The following is a 21,400-nucleotide window of genomic DNA, read 5'->3' as shown; positions in this document are numbered from 1 at the left end:
TGGAAAGGGTCCAGAGGAGGGCCACGAAGATGATCAGGGGGCTGGAGCACCTCCCCTATGAGGACAGGCTGAGGGAGTTGGGTTTATTCAGCCTAGAGAAGAGAAGGTTGCGGGGTGACCTCATTGCAGCCTTTCTGTACTTGAAGGGAACTTATTCCCAGGAGGGGAGTAAACTCTTGGAAAGGGCTGACAATAGCAGGACTAGGGGAAATGGTTTTAAGTTACAAGACGGAAGATTTAGGTTGGATGTCAGGGGGAAGTTCTTTACTAGGAGAGTGGTTAGGTCCTGGAACAGGCTGCCCAGGGAGGTTGTGGATGCCCCGTCCTTGGAGGTGTTCAAGACCAGGTTGGACAGGGCCCTGGGCAACCTGATCTAGTAAAGGTGTATGTTTGGTGGCCCTGCTAGGCAGGGGGGTTGGAACTACATCCTTGAGATTCCCTCCAACCCGGGTCATTCTGTGATTCTTGATTCTGTGATTCTGTGATTCCCCTTATGATCAGTTCTAAGTTTTTTTTTTTTTTCGTCAAGTGAAAGGACAATAATAGACAAATAAAACTATTACGTCACCCCCAAGCACTTGTAACTCCTTGGATCTGCTGGAGTTACTCTGCCCAGCAGAGAATACTGTGATCATCATTAAAGAAATGGAAGGAATGCTCCCCAGCACAGCAAAGTCTGAAGCACAAGTCCAATTGGTGACAGGTGGACAGGTGGCCTGGGTGATCTTGGAGATCTTTTCCAACCTTGGTGATTTGTTATGGTTCCATGAGTAAATCGATCATTCATTTCAGTTTCAAAGAATATTTTTAGTGGAATCACTCCAAAATCATTATGTGAATATATAAAAATTCCAACATTCCACACTCTGAACACAAAATACTACAAAGACACTTGTATTCTATGTACTGCCAACCTCTGGTGTAGTTGTGCTGGTGGCTGTACACAGGGGATGAATTGGAACAGGTGGGCATACCCAAAGGTCTGCACATGCACAGCAGGACAGGCCTGTGGTTTCTCAACCTAATTCTGCAGGAGAGCCGTTGCAGAAGTTACTTTTGCCCCATTACATGCAGGCACAAGACCAAGGTAAAGTGGTTGGAAAACAGTGATAAAGACTTTGTAAAGGTGACAGAAGTGTGGCTTAAAGAAATCAAAACTCTGTACTCATGTGATACATAAAATTTCCACTATCTGGAGTGGTCCCTGAGGCGTAGTGGTAAGGACCCATTGAGAACGATGCCTTCTATTCCCTTGTACTGAAAGTAGACTCAGGTACGGAACTGCAGCTCAATGGGAATGTTCTACAACACCCAAGTAACTGGAATCCAAAGATTCAGGGCAAGGAAGTTGTTTTATTGCATTGCCACATCCCTGCAACTCTTTGCACTCTTAAAGTGCCTTGTATGTGTGCCCAAGAAAACCTCAGAGACACTCCTCCCTAGGTACACCCCCAGCATATAATTATGACACCTTATTGATGAAAAGACACTTACTCGTGCACATGGGCTAGAGTTCTGGCTGATGCTCATGTGTCTTTTAAGGTCTCTTCCAATACAAGTCCATCTGTGACTCTACGTGAGAAAATTCTTTTTCTACTAAATCAGGACACAGCTCTTCCTTAATAAACTGGTGCTCTGAAATCTCCCGTGGAATCATTTTTCTGTCACACAGATCTTCTAACTGGATGTAGAAAGGAACAGAAGGACAGGCAGGTTTCCTGGAGGTGCAGACTGCAGTATATCACCTGTAATGAACCCCTCATTGCAGTGAGTATTTCCACGTGGTTCTCACAGAATCACAGAATGACCTGGGTTGGAAGGGACCTCAAGGATCATGTAGTTCCAACCCCCCTGCCTAGCAGGGCCATCAAACATCCACATTTACTAGATCAGGTTGCCCAGGGCCCTGTCCAACCTGGCCTTGAACCTGGCCTCCAAGGACGGGGCGTCCACAGCCTCCCTGGGCAGCCTGTTCCAGGGCCTAACCACACTCCTAGTAAAGAACTTCCCCCTAACATCCACCCTAAATCTTCCGTCCTTCAACTTGGATCCATTTCCCCTAGTCCTGCTACTGTCAGCCTTTCTCACTGTATCCTACCTAACTGATTTCCCATCTTTCCATTTAAATTGGTGATTTAAAACACCATGAGCCTTTTATTCCTGCGTAAGCATTTTTTACGGCATTTCAGTGAATTTGGTATCAAGGAAGGAGGTGCTCGTGCTGCACTTAATCTCCCTCTAGAATGACTGTGTAAGTTATTATGAGTTATGCTTAATGTTGCAATATGCGCCGAGTCTTCCTAGAGGCCTCTGAGATGGAAGGCAGAAGTACAACACCCAGCTAGATCCTAAAAGTGCTAATATTGTTATGTCTTTATCTTCAACTCTAATGATCTCCAATCTCAGAAAAGTTAAGCTTTTTGATTCATCACTTTACACTTAATATTATCTATATCTATATTATCTCTATCTATGAGAACAGCCTTGTTTTTCTTGCCAGTTCTGCTTCACAAGACACACTGGAGTCATAATAGGCTGCTTTTATCTTTGTACCCATCAGATGCAAGGACTTCTTCCTCAGGTTTCTCATATATTGTTTTGGATTAGAGTGCACCAAGGTGGAAAGTTGCTCACTGTTGCATCCCAAAAAATGGAAATCCACCAAACTGGGGAAAAACAACCGAGGATCAGCCAAAAGCCTCTGTGATGAGGCTGAGGATGGAAAAATGGGGATTAAGAAAATGAACATATGACCTCACAGATGCAACTGAGCGTGTCCAGAAGGACATTAGCATATATGAATAATTTCTTGGAAAAGAATGAATATGTATGCCCGTGTACTGCTTGCGCATGTTGGAACAGTTCAAAAGTTCAAATGTAGAACCTGAACTTTGAGAGAGCATGCTTGCTTGTCACGTATCTGGGGAATAAAGGAATACCACTCTGTGACACCACACTGGAGTTAGATAGTTTTATTCCTAGATTTTAGATGATGGAACATCAACACTTTTCTTTATTTCTTTATTTATTTATTGCATTTAGGGGCATCTCTGATTGTGATCAACTTTTGTAAGACAGCAGATATCTGTCTCATTTCAGTGCTGTACAGGATTGGTTTTCATCAGTCGGATGCCTCTAGCCCTGTCTTGGTGCGCCTTTGTGCTTTTCTCTGAGGTGTGCTCCAGTTTTTAAGGCTGGACAAAGGAGGAGGGGAAGTCAGGAAGGATGTGGTGGAGACCTTGTGGAGGAATGAGTGCCCAGAGTGAGGGAGAAGTCCAGGCACAGAGACAGGCATTCATCCTGAAATGCAGACTGAACAGGTCTGTGGTCAGGAAACAGAGCTGCCTTCCAATCCCTGTTGTAGAAGGGCTGTAGGGTCAGGAGTTCTTCAGGCTTTTCCACCTTGGAGCACTATAGGATACTTCAGACTGAGATTGGGATTCTTGTCACCTCTCTTCCTCTGAGCTGATCTCTGTGACAACTTTACAGGACGTTTGCCTGGTTGCTTTCAATATGAAACCCCTGCAACTTCTCAAGAGGTGACAAGTTTTCTGGCAAGTGTGATCTTATCCCAGCTGCTGGAACGCTGTCCTGACAGAACGAATTCTCTGAAATGCATTTTGTTTTCCATCCCCACATGATAAAAAGAAGATCATCATAGTATCATAGTCTCATGCGGGTTGGAAGGGACCTTAGAGATCATCGAGTCCAACCCCCCGGGATTCGAACCTTCTGTGTAGCAGAGCGGCACTTCTACCACTTGCGCCACAGGGGGGATTCGAACTCAGGGCCTCCGGTGTTGCAGTGCGGCATTCCTACCACTTGCACCACCGGGGCACACAAGATAGGAAGAAAGAGGACAGGAAAACAACTTCTTATTTTTTTAACCTCATCTACATATTTTTTAGTGCCTGAGATCTCTATTTATTTACTTTCCCATCAAAGAGTAAGACTCCGATAAGGAGTATTCTGCTTTGCTCACTGATGTGTCTGCTTGCTTCCAGCTGTGTACAGTGTGCCTGACAGGGATGCTGGAGGGAAATCTCACCGAGGTGGCAGAGTTTGTTCTGCTAAGCTTCACTGACAACCCTCAGGTATGAGCCCTCCTCTTCACTCTGCTGCTCCTCATTTACACTGCCAGCCTGGAGGGGAATTTCACCATCATCATGTTAACCCGAGTTGACTCTCACCTGCAGACCCCCATGTACTTTTTCCTCTGTAACCTGTTCTTCATTGACATCACCTACTCCTTTGTGATTCCTCCCAAGACACTGGCCAATCTGTTAGCAAAGAAGAAAGTAATTTCATTTCTGGGCTGGACTGTGCAATTTTTTCTTCACTCTTTTTCCATCAGTGCTGAAGTTGTGCTCTTAGCCGTGATGGCGTACGATTGGCTTGTGTCTGTTTGCAACTCACTGTGGTATGCAGTCCTTATGTCCAGACAGAAGTGTGCTCAGCTGGTCTCTGTCTCATACCTGTGTTGATGCATCAGTTCAGTTGCCCACACAGCTTCCCTGTTCAGCCTGTCCTTCTGCGGGTCCCGTGTCATCGATCACTTTTTCTGTGACATCTCCCCACTGCAGCAGCTCTCTTGCTCTGACAAGCGTTTTGCACAAGGGTTACACGTGGCCTTTGCTGCAGTGGCAGGCTCGGGCACTGTGAGCATCATGCTAATCTCTTACCTGTGCATCATCTTTGCTGTCCTGCAGATTCATGGTGCCCGAGAAAGGTGGAAAGCCTTTTCCACCTGTGCCTCCCACCTGTCTACTATCACCCTGTTTTACGGGACTCTCTTCTTCATCTACCTAAGACCCGTGCTCAGCAGCTCTGCTGATCAAGTGCAAAGTGGCAGCCGTGTTTTACACACTGGTAATCCCTGCGGTGAAGCCCCTGATTTACAGCCTGAGGAACAGGGAGGTGAAGGATGCCCTGAGGAGGTTGATACAGAAAGCATTTGTCAATAAGTAAAATCCTCTCATGGAACAAATCTGAAGGTATGTAAGATTAGGAGGTGACTACACAGAGTATAACTTGCATCTTGTCGAAAACAGCAGGGAACCTCAATGAGACAGCACGCTGCTCTTTCATTTCCCTTGGCATAGAACTCCTCAGAAGTAAGTCAGCAGAGAGAAAGTCCAGCCACAGTATTAACACCCATCAGTTGTCTTCACTGTCAGAAAATGTCAGTTGGGGTCCTGAGAGACAGATCCCAGTTTCCTCCCACAGGCTCACTGCAGTCTCCACAACTCCCACAGGCTGTTGAACATCCAGCTATGCTCCTGAGGAACACAGCAGAAGAAATAAGGACTTAGGGTGAAAAACCTTCCTGATGTCTTATTGTAAGCCAGATGTTGTGATATCCAGTGTTACTAAGCATCTTTGAGGTGAAGGGCTGGAAAGGAGTAGCTTTCTGAAGACACCCAAAGCAGAGAAAGAAATGTCAGGTAAATAGAGATGATTTTCTTGTACTGAGAAGAAATTGTGTATAGGATATGGCAGGATTGTACAGAAAGTCATCAAGCAGCTGTAGCAATAAGGCAGAAGTCCATTCCCAACACAAGAGATGATCCCCATCACTGTAATCTGCTTTGTGAGGAATATTCCAAAAACTAATAATGTAAGAATGACGGTATACTAAGTTGTACCAAGCAGTTGCATCACTAGCTCAAATGAAGCAGCACCTAACCTTTGTAGAAGTTCGTTCTGCATTTGTATGGCCTCATCCACAAAATGCCCAGGTCCAGCCACCCGTCTAGGTTTCCTTGCTGGTTGTGTAGGAAGAATTGTGTCTCTTGAGAACTACTCCCTCTCCTCAGGCACCTTTTTTAGCAAAGGTGCTTTCTTTTTGAAGGTTTCTGCCTGCCACAGAATGTGAGCAATGACAAGTATGGAGCAAAACACGTGTCACCCAGCTTTGCTTTTCCTGAGAGAAATAACACTGTGCTCACATTCCTCATTTCCAAGCTCTGCTTAATGGGTTCTGTTTATTCCTACGTAATCCTTTCAGCTTTGCACATTAGTTAAGCATCTCCCAGCCAGTAGAAATAATAGTAATGTTCTGCTAAAAGATAAACTTTTTGCGGAATTTATCTCCAGAGCTTACTGTGTCTTGCCTTGTAGTCAGCTGGGATTTCAGAGATGTTTTGGGTAGCCTGCTCTGCAAGCAGTTAAAATCTTTTAGACTGGGCTATTCCTAATGAATTACAGACAGTCTAGAAAGTGGAGTTTTTATCTCCAAGGCTTATATCTGTAAAGGCTGTGCGGAAGGAGAATGTCTGCTCCTAGAAGGTATTGGTCAGGGCTCTTTACCTTTGTCCTATCCCTACAGACCCCCTTTAGATATTGAAAGGACACACTCAGGTCACCTCACACCATTCTCCAGGCTACACAGCCCCAGCTCTCAGCCTGTCCACGTAGCAGAGTTGTTTCATCCCTGGGTTCCTATTTGTGGACCTCCTCTGGAGGCACTCTAACAGCCCCATGTCTCTCCTGCACTGAGGACTCCACATCTGAACACAGTGCTGCTGGGGAAATCTCGCCAGCACAGACCAGAGGAGCAGATCCCCTCCCTCTCTCTGCTGAGACAAGTCCACCCATCTTATTACCAAGGAAAGCCTGCTGGAGAGAGTTGAAAAAGCACTAGGAACACACTCTCAGCGGTATGATTTGAGCTTTGAGTGGTCCTGCACGAAATCAGGAGTGGCAGTTAATGATCCTCATTAACTGTTCAGGTTCAGGTTGTGCTATGATTTCATGATTCTACAGACTTGCAGGATGACTGTCACTTGTTCTTGGGACTGCTGTCAGTTTACATGGGCCTTATGGCTGTGGTGATGAGTTAGCTACATAGAAATTTTGGCCCTAGTACAGGCAGAGCTGATGGCAGGAGTCAATGCCCAGCCAGGTGTGCCCGACCCAGCCCAGCTGGGCAGGGATAACAAGGTAACCCACAGGGCCATTGGCTTAGGCTGCAGCTATCTTACACTGCTGGAAGATGTTCCAGCCTTGTCTCTGTGCCTTTTCTGGATCCAGAGCTCAAGGTGGGCGAGCAGAACCTCTGTGGGAGTTGTGTTTTAATCCAGCAGGTGCTTGAGCAACATATGCTCATCTGCTCACTCCCCACTCTTCCTAGTGATCACTGATCAAGAGAGGGTGTCACTGGTCATCAGGGGGCTTCATTGGTCATCAGGAGATTTGAGGCGTCCATGGGAGGGGATGTGCAGACCTTGTTCTGGGAGATGGGGCACTGATGCAAGAGGACTAAAGCAAACCCAAAGGAGGGACAAGTGGCTGCAGTAAGACTGGGGGTAAAAGGAGGGTGATGTAGTCACACTGTGTCCATGGGTCAAAGTGTAACGAGTTTGGGATGAATTGTATGGAGGAGCTGAGAGAGAGCAGAGGGAGGGTACTCGAACTGCTTGGCAGCATGAGGATCTCCATCCTTTAGGACTTTGAGGCAGATGATGAGAGAGGGTGGTGAAGCCCACAGGGGTGCAGGACATGGTGTGCATGGCATGGAGCTGGGGAAGCTTCCCAGCACTTTGAGGTGACCACTGCCAGGCAGGGACAGATCCAAGCAGTCCGTGCTGAGCATGAGAACAAGGACACAGACACACAGAGTGTAGCTTTGCTGAGGGATTTATTGATCATCAGAGGGTGTCATTGATCATCAAGGTCTTCACTGGTCATCAGAGGGCAACGCTAGTCATCAGAGGGCAGCAATGGTCATCAGAGGATGTCAGAGGGCATCACTGGAAAGGAGGAGCCTTGTCCCTGCAGGGTTTGTCCCCAAGGACTTAGGGCAGGAGAAGGACTGGCAGCAGCCAAGAGACCCAGGGCAGGATGTGGGTCCCCTGGGGACAGAAGCCATAGCCCCTGTCCCAGCTGCATGGTGACTCTGGGCCATCCATAGGGCACCCTGAGCCTGCCCCCTCCAGATCTGTTCCTCTGCACATCTCTGTAGACTGCAAGCGAAAGGCTGGAGGTGAAGAGTGGCCAGGTCCCCCTGGAACTGGTCAGGGACAGTCCCCTCCATAACATCAATTCCCAGCACCTGATGCCCAGTCCTCAGGGCTCCAGATACAGCCAGGGTCCCCTAAGTCCCCCGTGGGGTTGTAAGCATCCCCGTGCTGCTCACCTAGACATGTAAATCCAGGGCCACACGTCTCACGCGCGGGGGATTCTCCTCAGTCCTGCTGAGCACATCCTGGGGAAAAAGGGGCCGTCAGGGATACACAGAGGGTATGGGGAGAATGGAACACACTGTGGGCAATAAGACACAGTGGGATACCCTGAAGGTGCAGGGACCCATTGTGGGCACAAGAACAGCATGGCCAAGGCATGGTCCTGTAGCCAGCTCAGCCCCAACTGCCCCCCATTGCCTCCTTCCCCTGACCATTGCCCTCCCACATCTGGAGGGAGCCCAACAGCAGCCTTGGGGCGGCAGGAGTGTCCCCAAGTCTCAGGGGAACTGAGAACAGCAAGACATCTCAGCCCCATCCTTGCCCCAGGGTCACCCAACTCACCAATCCAGGAAGGGCAACAGCAACAGGTGGTGGCACCTGGGGAAGAAGAGCCATGAGGCAGCAATGAGGGAACTGTGAGTCTGGGGGATCACAGGGTGACCCCATCCAAGCAGCCTGGTTGGTCCCAAGGCTGCCCCCAACCTCATGGTTGCCAAGGTCTTTGCACCTCTGCCCATGGGCAGGAGCCCAGGGCTGGGGTTGGGCATAAGGACAGGGCAGGGCTTTGGGGGGCCCAAAGGAGGGGAATAGGGGTGCCAAGAGTCTTGGGGGTGCTAAACAGAGAGGAATGGAGAATGAGGGAAAATGAAACACAAGGGATTGGGGACCTAAAGAGATGAGAATTGGGTTGCCAATTAAAGGAGATCTGTTGGTGCAAAAAGGATGGGATGTGGGGACCCAAAGAGATGGCATTTGGAACAGCCAAGAAAAGGGATTTGGGGGAGCCAGAGAAAAGATGACTAGGGTGCAAATGGAAGAAATTTGGATGTGCCAAATATAGGGGCAGCCTCTGCCAGGCAGGGACAGACCCCACCCGCTCCTTCAGAGCTTCCTGCAGGGCCATCCTTGGGCACAATCAGCATGGCTGCCCAGGCACTCACCACAGCAACTTCCGAGTCCGGCACTTGCACAAGTGACTGTGGGGAGAGGAGTAGGAGAGAGAGTGAGAGATTGCGTCGGGGGTCCCCAGTAGCCAATCACCTCCAGCCCCAGCCCACATCCCCCACAGATGCTTCACCTGAGCTTCCACTGTGCAGCACAGGGCAGCAAGGAGCATCACGAGGCTGAGCACAGCTGCCTTCATGTTCCTCTGTGCTCTGGGAGCTGGGTGAGGCTGCAGGAGGCAACTCCCAGAGCCCCTCCCACTCCCCAGATGCCCCTGGGCTTGGCAGACTCCCCTGACATGGACTGAGCCCAGCATGCAGCCGTCCCCTTCCTTGGCCCCAGGAAACATGAGGAAGCCAGGGATCAGAGGAAGAACACTGAGTGCTGGGATCCTGATGGCACTGAGCCCAAAGCCCTCAGGTACCAGCACTCAGCACACACAGCCTTTCTTTCACCCAGGACCACCCAGAGATAACACTGTCCTCATATCATGTCTTTGTCCAAGGACTCATCCCTGAGTTCTGTCCTGTCCTGTGAAACTACAAGGTGTGAGGCTGATTCTTTTTGGGAACTAGGATACAGCATTTGGGGAAACTGGGAGGTGAGAGGGTAATAGGGACATGGGTAGTGAGGAACTTATGGAGATATTTGGAAGGCAAGGGGACACAGGGATATGAGGACATGAAGATATGAGAACATCATGTGATACGAACACATCATGGGAACATGAGTATGTCACGGCAGTTTGGGGAAGTCATGGAGATATGGGAAAATGGGGACGTGCAACCAAATGGGAACTTCTTGGTGACAGGGATCTGGAGGTTTGTAGGTGGGGCCATCATGGCCAGGCTGGATGTAGCTCTGGGCAGCCTGGTCTGGTGGTTGGTGACCCTGCACATAGCAGGGTGATTGAAACTAGATGATCATTATGATACGTTTAACTCAGGCCATTCTATGATTCTGTGTGGGCAGTGGGGACAGTTGGGTGATAGGGAAACATAGACACAGGAAGGTTGGCAGTGTTCACTCAGTTGCTTTGTCATCATGCTGGAGATCAGGAGTGAATAACAGAACTTGGCTATGGCTGATTGGTTTCCTCCTTATTTATTGCTTCAAAACCCAAAGACCATGCCTTTTAGAATCATGGAATCTCAAAATCATGGAATACCTGAACCATGGAATCACAGACTAGAATCAGCGAGTCATGGAATCACAGAGCCATGAAATCACAGCACCATAGAACTATAGAATCATGGCATCATTCAGGTGGGACAAGACCACTTAAGTCACGTCAGGAGATGTGTCATGAATTTTCTGCTGTCTTTACATAGCCAAGAGCAGAAGTCCCCATGTTACATCCAGATATCTGCATTGCATGTCTGAGATGGCAGTAGTGCTGCCTCTGTCCATGAGGACAGTTTGCCATTAGGACACGCAGGCACAGAATCCAAGGCTGAGGGTGAAAATTGGCTGAAGGTACCTGAATAAGATCTGAAGTCACTGGGCTGTGTGCCTGAACTTCAGAGAACAAAGGTGTCCTATGGGTTTTGTTCCCATGATGGTCCAGCCTCCTGTCATAGCTTCAAAGAAAGTGAGTCTTGTTGTATCTGGATGAAAGGAAAGAAATAATAGAGAGCTGATAAATGGCTTAGAACTGCAAACAATTCAAGGATTCTACAAGGAAACATGATATGCCAATTTGAAGTGCTTCATCTGACAGAACAGCCAGCTGGTCACAGCTTTCACGGGGCATTTCCCATAAACAGGAGAGCTGCTGTGGGTCATCTCTGAGAAGAACACTTGAATGTTTACGTTGGAAATTGCCCAGAGAGCAGCCAGCTGGAAGAGTTTCCTTTGGGCTGCTTCTGCTCTGTGCAGTATTTGTCAGAGCTGATCAGTGCTGCCTCATTCACTACACTTAAATGTAACGTGGCATTATCCCTACTCTGGGGTGCTTTTGGAAAGAACCAACCAACTGCCCGTGCTGCCATCAGTGAGGAATCTTGACTGAGGTGAGGTACAGGCTGTCTTTGAGATCAGTGTAAAGTAGGTGGGTGACATTTGATAGCAATTTTATGTGAAAGGTTCTCCTTGGGAAAACCCCTCGGCTGGTTTGATGATATCTAAAAAGAAACACTCAGGCTTTTGTAACAGTCAAACACTGAACAAGTGAAATGTGACATGGTTGGAGTTCTCAGGCTGCTCATCCAACAGCCTCCCCTGCAGTGAACTCCCCATCATGGCATCATTTAGGTTAGAAATGATCTCTCAGGTCAACCAACTGTTACCTCAGATAAGAGCTGCATCAGAAGTAATGCCTCGTCTTATGTTACCTGGGCTGTAAAATCAAAGGCGGATGCTGGAGATGTGACTGTAGGGGCTGAACCTTCCCAACAGCATCTCATTACGTGTTGCTGCCAGGAGACAGTTGTCAGCAGATGGGCAGCCTGACAGAATGGCATCTGACGTGGAAGTGCATATGAAGCAAAAGTGTGTCATTCAATAACTACAAGTGGAAAAAAGTTACATTCATTGACATTGACCAATACTTGCTGAATGTTTCTGGAGACCAAACAGTGGATGTGAGCAGAGTGAGCGAGAGGGAGGTGTGTTTCAGCAGTGGTAATGATGACAGACAGAGCGACTGCATTTCCTTTATTCTGTTAAGGTTGACAAAGAGCCTAGTTCATTATGTACACTGTGTTTGGGCTACACTACAAAGGGTTTCAATTACGACTTAGTAGTGAAAAGATTGCAGTATTTTTTAAAAAAGGATAAGAATAAATTACACATATAAAATGGCACAAAAAAAAAAACAACAATAAAAGAGAGCTTGATTCAGTAAAAAGCTGCATTACAAGCCATGAATTCCACAAGATGGGCAGTTCACTGCTTTTGAAAGAAATTGGTCATCGCTTTCCTCACTGCATCCTTGACCTCCCTGTTCCTCATGCTGTAGATGAGGGGGATCACTGCTGGAGGAACCACTGAGTACAGAAGTTCCACTGGCAGATCCAGGAGTGGGGAGGAAATGGTCGGGGGCTTCTGGTAGGCAAAAGCACCAGTGCTGAGAAACATGGAGACCACAGCCAGGTGAGGGAGGCACGTGGAGAAGGCTTTGCGCCGTCCCTGCTCAGAGGGCATCCTCAGCACAGCCATGAAGATCTGCACATAGGACACAACTATGAAAACAAAGCACCCAAAGAATAAACTGGAACCAAAAAAGAGAAACACAACTTCCCTGAGGTAGGAGGCTGAGCAGGAGAGCTTGAGGATCTGTGGGATTTCACAGAAAAACTGGTTGACAACATTGCCTTGGCAGAGAGGCAGTGAAAACGTGCTGGCAGTGTGCAGCAGGGAATGGAGAACCCCAGTGCCCCGGGCAGCTGCTGCCATGGTGGCACAAGCTCTGCTGTCCATCAAGGTCCCGTAGTGCAGGGGCTTGCAGATGGCAACATAGAGAGACATGATGGTGAGAAGGACATGATGGTGAGAAGGGAATACTCTGCTGAGATGAAGAAGACAAAGAAAAAGAGCTGTGCAACACATCCTGTGTAGAAGATGGCCCTGGTGTCCCATAGTGTGTTGGCCAAGGCTTTGGGGAGAGTGGTGCAGATGAAGCTCAGGTCAAGGAGGGCCAGGCTGAGGAGGAAGAAGTACATGGGGGTGTGCAGGCAGCGGTCGCAGGCTACGGCTGTGCTGATGAGGCCGTTGCCCAGGAGGGCAGCCAGGTAGATGCCCAGGAAGAGCCAGAAGTGCAGGAGCTGCAGCTGCCGCGTGTCTGCCAACGGCAGCAGGAGGAACTTGCTGATGGAGCTGCTGTTGGACATCTGCTGTTCCTGGGCTTGGAGTCCTGTTCAGAGAACAGAAGGTAATGACAAGTCCAGACTATTCTCAGAGACACTCCTGCTATGCTATAAAATTTTCTGTTCCCTCTGGAAAATGATCATTTAACACCATAACTTGTATTTATTTCCATGAGCTTCACCATCCCATTAGGAGAAGATTAGGGAGCTCTTTCTCCTCATTTCCTAATCATACCCCAGCCTCCAGGATATTTTCCTCTTTACTGCAGCTGTTCTTCGACACCCCAGCCCCAGCCTCTGTGCACTTCAGTTTGTCTTAGAGAAATCTGCCTGTTTGCAGGACAAGTGAACTATTAATATCTGCAGAAAACAAAGAAACTATAACCTAAGCTGGTTATATCCTTTTAGGTAGATGAGGCTGACTCATAACCTGTGTGACTGATTACAAAACAGCCAACTGACTGGAGAAATATTGGGGAGTCTCAGAGCCTGGCAGGCAGCAGAGTCCTTGTCCCAGCACAAAGTCCTTGGGGCACAGCAGGGACCCTGCTCTACAGGACAGCCTTGGGCACCTGCCTGCAGCCCCAGCAGCACAGCCTGCAGCCATCCTGATGCTGCAGCACAGAAGCCCTCAGCTGGAGCAGAAATCTTTTTCCACAGTAAAGCAAGATGCAGTGCCTACAGACAGATCTTCTATGGGATGTCCCCAGATTGGTGATCCCTCCTGAAAAAGCAGCTGTGCTGCCTACTGCAAGAGACTTACCATGTCGTGGTCTGTGAGAAATGCTCCTCCAGTGAGCTCACAGCCTGCTCACACCATACACACTTTGTAAGCTCTCTCTCCCCTCTCTTCTGTCCTCATATCACCTGCAGATCATGACCCAGCCCTGCTGTTCTGTGCACAAGAGTGGTTCCTGGGCACAGCTGTCTCCCTGCAGCGCTCCCCACTTGTAAGAGCTCCCTGTGTCTCAGGAGCCTGGCCCTGCTCAGCAGCAGAGTATGCCATGTTTATCCTTCCCACTCATCTCCCATGAGATGTCCCTGGGTCTTCATGGCCAACAGCTCCTGAAAGACAACAGCATCATGACTGTACTTTGAAATCTGTTAAGTTAAACACCATATTTCAAGTGGTCAGTGACTAATTCCAGACATGTGGTGAGTCCTACCAGAGTGTGTTTGCTGAAACAAAAGGGGTACGCAGACAAGGACAGGGAATCCTAGAATCATAGAGTCACCAAGGTTGGAAAAGTCCTAAAAGATCATCCAGTCCAGCTATTCACCTATCACCAGTAGCTCCCACTAAACCATGTCCCACAACACAACATCCAGTCATTCCTAGAACACTTCCAGGTGGCTTGCAGAATCAATGGGGTCAATGGGGCCCATATGGGGTTGTGGGTCCTTTATGGGGTTGTGTAGCCTGAATGGGGTCAATGGGGCACATATAGGATTGTGGGGCCTATATGGGGTCTTTGGGGCCGATATTGGTTGTGGTGCCAGTATGGGGTGTATGTGGCCCATATGGGGTCTATGGGACTCATATGTGTTTGTGGGGCTTATATGGGGTTTTGGGCTTATATGGGGTTGTGGGGCCATTATGGGGTCTATAGGGCCCATATGGGGTTGTGGGGCCTGCATGGGGTCCATGGGCCCATATGGGGTTGGGTGGCCTGTATAGGGTCTATGGGGCTCATATGGGGTTGTGGGGCCTGTATAGGGTCTATGGGGACCATAAGGTGTTGTGGGGTCTGTATGTGGTCTATGGGGCCCATATAGGGTTGTGGGGCCTGTATGGGGTCTATGGGTCCCATATGAGGTCTATGGGGCCTATATGGGTTTGTGGGGCCCATATGGGGTTGTGGGGCCTTTATGGAATCTATGGGTCCCATATGGGGTTGTGGGGCCTGTATGGAGTTGTGGGTCCTGTATGGGGTGGTGGGGCCTCTAACGAGTCTTTGGGGCCCATATGGGATTGTGGGGCCTGTATGGGGTCTTTGGGGACCATATGTGGTTGTAGTGCCTTTATGGGGTCTATGGGGCCCATATGTGGTTGTAGTGCCTTTATGGGGTCTATGGGGCCCATATGGAGTTGTGGGAACTATATGGGGTTGTGAGGTCTGTATGGGGTATATGGGGGCCCATATGGGGTTGTGGGGCCTGTATGGGGTTAATGGGGCCCGTATGGGGTTAATGGGGCCCGTATGGGGCTGTGCGGCATTTATGGGGTCTATGGGGCCCCTATGGAGTTTTGGGGAATGTATTGCCTCTATGAGGCTCATATGTGCTTGTGGGGCCTGTATGGGGTCTATGGAGCCCCTATGAGGTCTATGGGCATATATGGGATTTTGGGGCCCATATGGGTTTGTGGGAAGTATATGGGGTTGTGGGGCCTGTATGGGGTCTATGGGGCCCATATAGGGTTGTGGGGTCTGTATGGGGTCTATGGGGCCCATATGGGGTTTTGGGGGCTGGATGGTGTCTATGGGGCCCATAAGGGGTCTATGGGTCCCATATGGGGTCTATGGGTCCTATATGGGGTTGTGGGGCCCATATGGGGCTGTGGGGCCTTTATGGAATCTATGGGGCCCATATAGGGTTGTGATGCCTGTATGGGGTGTATGGGGCCCATATGGTGTTTTGAGGCCTGTATAGGGTCTATGGGTCTTATATGCTGTTGTGGGGCCTTTATGAGGTTTTGGGGCCTGTATGGGGTCTATGGGGCCCATATGGGGTTGTGGTTCCTGTCTGACATCTGTGGGGCCCATATGGGGTTGTGGGACCTGTATCAGGTCTATAGGGCCCATATGGTGTTGTGGGGCCTGTATGGAGTTGTGGGTCCTGTATGACGTGGTGGGGCCTCTACGGAGTCTTTGGAGCCCATATGGGATTTTGGGGTCTGTATGGGGTTGTGGAACCTGTATGCTGTTGTGGGGCCCACATGGGGTTGTGGGGAATATATGTGGTTGTGGGACCTGTATGGGGTCTGTGGGGCCCATATGTGGTTGTGGGGCCTGTATTGGGTCTATGGGTCTCATATGGGGTAGTGGGACCTTTATGGTGTTTTGGGGCCTGTATAGGGTCTATGGTGCCCATATGGGTTTTTGGGGCCTGTATGGGGTTGTCTGGCCTATATGGGGTTTTGGGAACTGTATGGTGTCTATAGGGTCCATATGGGGTTTTGGAGCCTGTATGGGGTCCATGAAGCCCATATGGAGTTGTGGGGCCTGTATGGGTTCTATGGGGCCAATAAGGGGTTGTGGGTCCCATATGGGGTTATGAGGCCCATATGGGGTTGTAGGGCTGGTATGGTGTTTTGAGGCCTGTAAGGGGTCTATAGGGCCCATATGGGATTGTGAAGCCTGTATGGGGTCTCTGGGGCCTATATGGGGTTGTGGGGCATATATGGGGTTGTGTGGTCTGCTTGGGATTGTGGGACTTGTATGGGGTCTTTGGGGCCCATATGGGGTTGTTTGGACTGTATGCGGTTGTGGGGCCTGAGTGGGGTGTATGGGGCCGACATGGGGTTGTGGGGAATACATGTGGTTGTGGGACCTGTATGGGGTCTATGGGGCCCATATTGGGTTGTGGGGGCATTTATGGGGTTGTGGGGTTTGTATGAGGTTGTGCGGCCTGTATGGGGCCTATGGGGTCCATATGGGGTTGTGGCGCTTGTGGGTTTGATTTAGGGTGAGTTTATGATTTAATGTGAGTGATTATTTTCAAAAAATTAAAGTTCTGATTTAAGAATCACTCTTTATCCTTTCAAAAATATAATTTACTTACCAAAATGATGTTTTTAATCCCTTAGAATTGCACTGTATCCCCAAAATACATTCATATTCATCATAAAGATGACATTATCTCCACAAAATGATATATGGCAGCAAAATATGACACACTACTTTTAGAATACCACAATTCCTCTACAAAATAAGAGCGTTTCCCCTGAAATACCAGTATCAGTTACAATTTTTGATTTTAACGCACGCCGTTCAATACATATAACAAAACTAAAAAAATCTCCTTGCAATGATTTGATTTTGTTTCCAAAATATTACTTATCAGGCCTAAAAATAGCATTTTCTAAACAAAATACTGGTATTCATTTGCAAAATAAGACATTTTCTTTACAGAATGATGCTTTCTAGCAAAACATCATAGTTACACTTCCACATAACCTCTATTACTCTATTATTATTATTATTAATCTTATACATACCCTTAATAACAATTCCACATACATTTGCCCAATAGACCCCATATAGACCCCAAAACCCTATATGGGCCCCACAGGCGCCATACAGGCCGCATAAAACCATAGAAGCCCCATAAACCCATATGGGCCCATAGACCCCCTACTAGCCCCACAATCCCATATGGGCCCCATAGACCCCATATAGACCCTACAACCCCATACAGGCCCCACAACTCCATATAGATCCCATAGACCCCATACCAACCCCAAAACCCCATATGGTCCCCATAGGCCTCATATAGGTGCCACAACTCCATACAGGCCCCATAGATCCCATACGGGCCCCAAAGACCCCATACAGTCCCCACAACCCCATGCAGGCCCCATAGACCCCATACTGGCCCCACAACGCATGTGGGCCCCAAAGACCCCATACAGGCTTCACAAACCCATATAGGCTCCACAACCCCATATGGGCCCCATAGACCCCATACAGGCCCCATAGACTCCATACAGGCCCCATAGACTCCATACAGGTGCCACAACCACATCTAGGCCCCACAACTCCATACAGGCCCCACAAATACATAAAGGCCCCACAACCTTATACAGACCCCACAACCACATATGAGAGCCACAACACCATATAGACCCCATAGACCCCAAAAAGGTGCCAAAATCCCATATGGGCCTCACAAAACCATACAGACCCCACAAGCCAATATAGGGCCCACAACCCCATTTGGACCCCATAGACACCATACAGGCCCCACAACTTCATATGGGCCCCATAGAGCACATAAAGGCCCCACAAAGCAATATGTGCCCCATAGACCCCATGCAGGCCCCACAACACCATACAGGTCCCACAACACCATACAAGCCACATAGACCCCATACAGGCCCCACAACCACATATAGGCCCAACAAACCCATATGGACCCCATAGACCCCATAAAGGCCCCACATACCCATACCGGCCCCATTCCCCATAAAGGCCCCACAAACCCATATGGGCCATTTTGATCCCATATAGGCCCCACAACCCCATATTGGCCCCACAGACGCCATACAGGCCCCACAACCCCATATGGGACACATAAACCCAATATAGGCCCCACAACTCCATATAGACCCCATAGACCCCATACCAGCCCCCAAACCCCATATTGGCCCCATAGGCCTCATATTGGCCTCACAACCACATACAGGCCCAATATATTCCATATGGGCCCCAAAGACGCCATACAGGCCCCACAACACCATACAGGCCCCATAGACCCCATACAGGCCTCACAACCCCATATAGGACCTACAACACCATGTGGGCCCCATAGAATCCCATACAGGACCCACAAACCCATATAGGCCCCACAACCCCATAAAGGCCCCGCAATGTTCTACAGGCCCTACAACCACGTAAGAGACACAACACCATATAGGCCCCATAGACCCCAAACAGGCACCACAACACCATATAGGCCCCACAATCCCATATGGGCACCATAGATGCCATGCAGGCCCCACAACCCCATACAAGCCCCATAGACCCGATACAGGCCCCACAACCACATATAGGCCCAACAAACCCATACGGACCTCACAGACCCCATACAGGTCCCACAACCACATATATTCCCCACAACCCCATGTGGGCCCCACAGCAGCATACAGGTTCCACAACCCCATACAGACCCCAGAATCCCATATGGGCCCCAAAGACTCCGTAGAGGCCCCACCACGTCATACAGGACCCACAACTCCATACAGGCCCCACAACCCCATATAGGACCCATAGACCCCATATGGGACCCAGAGACCCCTTATGGGCCCCATAGACACCATCCAGCCCCCAAAACCCCATATGGGCCCCATAGACCCCATACAGGCCCCAAAACCTCATAAAGGCCCCACAACAGCATATAAGACCCATAGACCCTATACAGGCCTCAAAACACGTTTTTAAGCCCCAAATCCATTGCCCCCCCACCCTATATTATATAACCCCTTTTGAAGCACAAAAAAAGACCCCAAAATGCCGTTTTTAAGCCCAAAATCCACCCTCCCCCTTCATATTAAAAACCATATTTGAATCCCACAAAAAGCCCCATAGACCCCGTTTTTAATCCCAAAATACACCCCGTGATGACCCAAAGTCGCTGTTTTTCAGCCCCAAAATACCGTGTTTGAAGACCCGGATGAGGAGGGACTTGTCGGCCTCCGTGTCCCACCAGGACGTGGGGGGCTCCAGTCAATCCAGCAATGGATCAAACTGTCTGCAATTCCCCCTCTCTCTGACCCCCTTAACATAAACTATCTATCTGTAACTGAACTTTGCCTTAGTGAGGCCCCCTTTCCCTTTCTGTAGCAAAGTGTTCCCTTTTCATCTACTATGGGGTCCTTTTTCACTATTTACTGACACTTCATGACGGATGGGCAAGGAAGATGAGGAAAAGCTGCTGCCCTTTGTGAGAGTGCACTGAGCTCTGCCTGGGGATGGCAGAGGAGCCAGCTGAGAACTGATGGAAAAGGCACAAAGAGGAGAGCAGCAGATTCTGTTCCTTGCTTCCTGATCAGGAAGAACAAGAGGAGAAGGACAGGCAGGAATCTGAGTTACAGCTCAGATGGAATTGTCTTCAGACTGCCTGCTATGGTGCAGTGTTTTGGTTCTAGGAGAAAGCCATTGATAACACTCTGATGTTTACAGCTGCTGCTAAGCAGTGCTGTACAGAGCCAAGGCCATGGTCAGTGGAGGGCACGTGGAGCTGGGGGGGAACAGAGTGAGGACAGCTGACTGAAAGTGGCCAAAGGGACGTTCTCTATCAGCTGACAGCAAGCAGAAATTGTATTGAAAGGGGTGGGAGTTCATCTCAGTCTCTTCTCTTCCCAGTGCCCAACTGAGCATCAGTCTGGTGGTGCTGAGCAAGTGCTTGTGCATCAGTTGTTACATACAATTCCATATCAACAGATATATAGTGATAATTATTACACGTCTGCTTTTATCTCTCTTAGTAAATTGCTTTGTTACAGCCCACAAGTTGTACTTTTTTTCCCAGTTCTCTTCCCCATCCCACTGGGAATAGGGCAGTGCACCAAGCACTGTGAGCTGCTGAGCCACATGTTGGGTTCAACAACCACTGTCATTTTGGTGCCCGATGTGAGGCTCCAAGGGTTGAGATAACAGCACAACTGTCCAGAGTGAGATAACTCTGAGGGCTTTGTGGGAGTTGGAAAAGTGCTGGCCATGATGCTGATTGTTTCCCTATTTGTGGAGCTTGCTGAGTCTTCTCATGAAGCTTCACTGCACAGCTCCTTTGTGCTTGGATGCTGGATTAGGGTATTTATTTTGCTATGCTGTTTGACCTCAGTTTGTACCATGATAAAATTGGCAGCTGACAAAGTGAAGTTCTGTGCACTTTCAGCTCTGTGGCCATTTTTGGGTTTTAGAAGTAATATTGTCAGTATGATTAGGAATTACACAATTTAGTGTCGCCCCTGTGAGCCCGGGGGTGTTCAAGGAGTGACTGGATGTTGTGTTGAGGGACATGGTTTATTGGGAACTATTGGTAATAGGTGAACGGTTGGACTGGATGATCTTTTAGGCCTTTTCCAACATTGGTGATTCTATGAATCTATGACTGAGATTAAACATTTATTCAGGAATATCAGTGAGAGATCTGCCCCAAGGTGAGAAGGCTCTGCATGGCAGGGAGTGTGGGACAGTCTGGGCAGCTGCCTGGAGCGGTGGGCACCCCCAGAGCTTTGGAACTTCATCTCCGAGCAACTGCAGGATCCTGAGAAACTGGTAGAATATTGGAGACAGGTCTGCTGTGGCACTGGTAATCCTAAACAGGCACAAATGACTGCAGTGTGCCAGGGCCTGGCCCACACCTACTGAGCTGTGTTCAACACTCTTCAACATCATCAAGGGGAAGAGAGCTGGATCTGCTGACAGTGCTGCAGCCTCTGCAACTCCGGCACCGACCCTGCAATAGCTCCAAGTTTTTGATAGACATCCTGCAGTTGCTCCAAGCTCTGGACAGATCCCTTTGTCACTCCACTCCTCATAAGGAGCTCTGCGGTCACTCCTGCTACAGGTCCTGTAGCTGTTCCAATTATTGCTACAAGAAAATGAAACAAATGCCTCCCAGGGGAGGTGCACTGTGCCAGGAGGTACAGCCCTGTGGTCACTCCAACCCCTCCGATGAGCCCAGTGGGTGCTCCAACTTCAATCACAGGTCCTGCGGTGATTCCTGCTCTGGCAATGAGCT

General features: G+C 49.1%; 1 long non-coding RNA gene and 1 pseudogene across 3 annotated transcripts; one reads left to right on the top strand and one right to left on the bottom strand.

Annotated features, from left to right (window-relative positions):
- Positions 1 to 4,028: 4,028 nt before the first annotated feature.
- On the top strand, positions 4,029 to 4,968 carry LOC146755119 (olfactory receptor 5AP2-like; annotated as a pseudogene).
- Positions 4,969 to 7,622: 2,654 nt separating this feature from the next.
- On the bottom strand, positions 7,623 to 9,360 carry LOC146755118 (uncharacterized). Of its 3 annotated transcripts, none has more exons than XR_014938414.1 (5): positions 9,262 to 9,360; positions 9,125 to 9,160; positions 8,526 to 8,561; positions 8,138 to 8,206; positions 7,623 to 8,011 (listed from the first exon to the last, which is right to left on the bottom strand). It is a non-coding gene; the product is annotated as an uncharacterized LOC146755118 (long non-coding RNA). The 3 variants fall into 3 exon arrangements; XR_014938412.1 differs by having other exon boundaries at positions 7,623 to 7,978; XR_014938411.1 differs by having other exon boundaries at positions 7,623 to 7,964.
- Positions 9,361 to 21,400: the final 12,040 nt, after the last annotated feature.

This window comes from Coturnix japonica, chromosome 36 (genome assembly GCF_054131305.1).
Source record: "Coturnix japonica strain WE chromosome 36, WE-NBRP24, whole genome shotgun sequence".
Taxonomy (NCBI): Eukaryota; Metazoa; Chordata; class Aves; order Galliformes; family Phasianidae; genus Coturnix; species Coturnix japonica.
Note: the sequence above shows the minus strand (reverse complement) of the source record. Positions and strands in the feature narration are given on the sequence as shown.